Source organism: Desmodus rotundus, chromosome 13 (genome assembly GCF_022682495.2).
Source record: "Desmodus rotundus isolate HL8 chromosome 13, HLdesRot8A.1, whole genome shotgun sequence".
NCBI classification, from domain to species: Eukaryota; Metazoa; Chordata; class Mammalia; order Chiroptera; family Phyllostomidae; genus Desmodus; species Desmodus rotundus.
The window spans coordinates 46,296,916-46,301,479 of NC_071399.1; the positions used below are offsets into that span (position 1 = coordinate 46,296,916).

Here is a 4,564-nt window from a genome sequence, read left to right on the forward strand (position 1 = left end):
TCAGACCATTTCACTATTTCCTGAACTTTATTACTGGCATGGTAAACTCTATTCTTACATATTACACCTATTTTCTACCATTTACTCTCACTTTACCTCATCATCCCACCTCCCACAAACTCACAGCTTTTTAGATCCAACTCACAATCCTCCTCCCCAAACCCCGCCCCACAAGAGTCTTACCTTCTTTCCACCCTTTCTTAAAAGTGGCTAGGTGGGTGAAGTATCACAGTTAACACTATACATATGCAAAGAATCTCCTATCTCATCTCTAAGACCTGGTACTTTAAATATCATATAATATACTCCTGCCGTCTTAAACCATTTTGCCTTCCCTCTACAACTTATCACAAAAAAGAGTCGGTACAAGCTGTGAGCACCAGGATACCTCCTGGAAGAAGAAACCCACCAACAAAAGAACCACCAACAGATAAGAACAGAAGAAGGTGAAGGAGGGAGTGGAAGTCATACTAACTCAATCCAGGACCTATCTGGAAATACAACTAAATAGTGAAGAAATTACTCACAACAAACAAATGAACAAGAGCAAGAGAAAAGCCTCAAAACCTTGTACACACGGAAGAACCAGCTCCAACACAACCTGCCCACACCTGCACAAGAGAAAACAAGAGGTGGGGGAAAGACTGACCCTCAGATAACCAGCTAGTGGGAAAGACCCACCAAAGAAAGACCCAACAACAACCAAAAACCAAAAACATAACAGAGCCAACATAAACCACAGGCCAAGATCAGGAAGATTGGGAGATCAAGGACACTGTACCACTGAATTTCACAGGTACTCTACCACAGAATTTTACACAATAAATCCAGGGGTTCAGCACAGAGTAACTTAAGAAGCAGAGGCTAACAGGAAGAGTATCACAAACAATGGGAAGACAAAAAAACAATCCCCAACTGAAAGGAAAGAAGGAAGTCTCAGAAACAATACTAAATGAAAAACAGGCAAGTCAACTATCGGATGTTGAGTTCAAAGACTTGGTTATAAGGAAGCTTAATGAGCTCACACACAATTACCAAAACCACAGGGAAACTACAATGAACTCATTGCAAACCATATGAACATGAAAAACGAAATAGAAACTATCAACAAGGCCCAAGATGAAATGAAGAACGCAATTTCTGAACTGAAGAACACAGTAGAAGGAATCAAAAGCAACTTGATGAAGTATAGGATCGGATCAGCAAACTGGAGGACAAATTAGAAAAAAACACCCAGAATGAGTAAGAAAAGGAAAAGAGGCTCAAACGAATGAAGGAACATAACAAAAGGAAAGACAAAAACCACATGATCATATCAATAGAAGCACAAAAAGCATTTGATAAGGTACAGCACCCATTTATGATAAAAAAACACTCAGCAAAGTGAGTATTGAGGGAGCATTCCTACAGCCAACATCATACTCAATGGACAAAAACTCAGAGCTTTCCCACTAAGATCAGGAACAAGACAAGGATGACCTCTCTCACCACTCCTATTCAAAATAGTATTGGAAGTCCTAGCCACTGCAATAGGAAAAGAAAAGGAAATAAAATATATCCAAATTGGAAAGGAGGAAATAAAACTGTCCTTGTTTGTAGATGACATCATACTGTACATGGAAAATCCTATAGACTCCACCAAAAAACTACTCGACCCAATAAATGAATTTGGCCAAACTGCCAGATACAAAGTCAATACTCAGACATCAAAGGCATTCTTATACACCAACAATGAAACAGCAGAAACAAAAATCAGGAAAAAAAGAAAAACCCATTTGATATAGCAACAAAGAAAATAAAGTACCTAGGAATAAATCTAACCAAGGAGGTAAAAGACCTGTTCTCAGAAAACTACACTACACTGAAGAAAGAAATTTAGGAAGACACAAACAAATGCAAGCATGTACCATGCTCGTGGATTGCAAGAATTAACATCATCAAAATGGCCATACTACCCAAAGAAATTTATAGATTCAATGCAATCCCTATTAAAGTACCCATGACATATTTCACAGATACAGAACAAACATTTCAGAAATTCATATGGAACCATAAGCGACCCCGAATAGCTGCAGCAATTTTGAGAAAGAAGAACAAAGCTGGAGGGATCACAATACCTCATATCAAACTGTATTATAAGGTCACTGTAATCAAAACAGCCTGGTACTGGCATAAAAACAGGCACTTAGACCAATGGAACAGAACAGAGAGCCCAGAAATAAACCCAAGTCTCTATGGTCAATTAATATTTGACAAAGGAGGCAGGAGCATAAAATGGAGCAAAAACAGCCTCTTCAACAGATGGTGTTGGGAGATCTGGACAGCTACATGCAAAGAAATGAAACTTGATCACCAACTTACACCATACACAAAAATAAATTCATGGTGGATAAAAGACTTAAATATTAGTCGTTAACCCCATAAAAGTCCTAGAGGAAAACATTGTCAGGAAAACCTCAGACATTGCATGCAGGAACATCCTCACAGATATGTCCTCTAAAGCAAGGGACATAAAGGAAAGAATAAACAAGTGGGACATCATCAAAATAAAAAGCTCCTGCATGGCTAAAGAAAACAGAATTAAAATGATAAGAGAACCAACAGTATGGGAAAACATATTTGCCAATGATACCTCAGACAAGGGCCTGATCTCCAAAATATATAAAGAACTCACATGACTCCACTCCAAGAAGTCAAACAACCCAATTATAAAATGGGCATAGGACTTGAACAGACACTTCTCCAAGGAAGACATACAGAGGGCCCAGAGACATATGAAAAGATGCTCAGCATCACTAGCCATCAGAGAGATGCAAATTAAAAACACAGTGAGGTACCATCTCATACCAGTCAGAGTGGCCAACATAAACAAATCCACAAACAAATGTTGGAGAGGATGCAGAGAAAAGGGAACCCTAGTGCACTGTTGGTGGGAATGCAGACTGGTGAGGCCACTGTGGAAAACTAAATTTCCTCAGAAAACTAAAAATGGAACTGCCCTTTGATCCAGCAATTCTGCTGCTGGGATTATACCCTAAGAACCCTGAAACACCAATCCAAAAGAACCTGTGCACCCCAATGTTCATAGCAGCACAATTTACAATAGCCAAGTACTGGAAGCAACCTAAGTGCCTATCAGCAAATGAGTGGATCCAAAAACCCTGGTATATCTACACAGTGGAATTCTATGCAGCAGAGAGAAAGAAGGAGCTTATACCCTTTGCAACAGCATGGATGAAACTGGAGAGCATTATGCTAAGTGAAATAAGCCAGGAGGTGAGGGACAAATACCATATGATCTCACCTTTAACTGGAACATAAGCAATAGAAGAAAAAAGCAAACAAAATATAACCAGAGACTTTGAAGTTAAGAACAATGTAACAATAACTAGAGGGGAGTGGGGAGGGGACAGTGGGGAGAGAGGTTTACAGGAGCTACTAGAAAGGAAACATGGACAAAATCAAGGGGGAGGGTGGAGGCAGGGGAGGGAGGTTGTTTCGGCTGGGGTGGGGTGGAGGGATGGGGAGAAAATGAAGACAACTGTAATTGAATAACAATTTTTTAAAAATGTAATGAGAGAAACCCTCCCTAAAGTGATGAGAGAAAAAAGGCACACAAGTCCAGGAAGCAGAGAGGGTCTCAATCAAGATGAATCTGAAGAGTTTCACTCCAAGACACACCATAATAAAAATGGCAAAATTTAAAGATGAGGAGAGAATCTTAATGGTGGCAAGGGAGAAATGACAAGTAACATACAAGGGAGCTCCGATAAACCTAGTAGCTTACTTCTAAACAGAAACACTACAAGCCGGAAGGAAATGGCAGGTAATATTCCAAGTGATGAAAAGTAAAGGCCTGAAACCAAGAGTACTCTAACCAGTAAGACTCTTATTTACAGTGGATGGCAAATATAAGAACTTCCTAAACGTAAAAAAAAAAGTGCTCGCTTTGACAGCACATATACTAAAATTGGAATAATACAGAGAAGATTAGCATGGCTGTTGCTCAAGGATGACATGCAAATTTGTGAAGCATTCCATATTTTTATCAAAGCCAAGAGGAAATGAAGAACACAACTAGTGAATTGAAGAACATGGTAGAATAATTAAAAGCAGGTGACATGAAGCAGAGGATTGAATCAGTGAACTAGAGGACAAGGTAGAAAAAAACTCCCAGAAAGAGCATAAAAAGGAAAAAAGACTCTAAAGAAGGAAGAGGGGTTAAGGGAACTCCGGGACAACATGAAACATATTAATATCCTTATAATAGGGATACAAGAAGGAGGAAAAGAGGAGCAAGTGATAGAACACCTGTTTGAAAAAGTGATGATGGAAAACTTCCCTAATTTGATGAGAGAAAGAGTCACACAAGTCCAGGAAGCTCAGAGAGTCCCAATCAAGAGGAACCCAAAGAGGGCCACAGCAAGACACATCATATTTAAAATGGCAAAATTCCAAGACAAAGAAAGAATCTTAAAGGCAGCAAGGGAGAAACAAGAAGTAACATACAGGGGACCCCTGATAAGATTAGCAGCTGATTTCTCAATGGAAACACTACAAGCCA

General features: G+C 39.4%; 1 non-coding gene across 1 annotated transcript; it reads left to right on the forward strand.

Moving 5' to 3' along the window:
• The first annotated feature begins 3,940 nt into the window (after positions 1-3,940).
• On the forward strand, positions 3,941-4,047 carry LOC112313990 (U6 spliceosomal RNA). The gene has a single exon (XR_002975747.1). It is a non-coding gene; the product is annotated as a U6 spliceosomal RNA (small nuclear RNA).
• Positions 4,048-4,564: the final 517 nt, after the last annotated feature.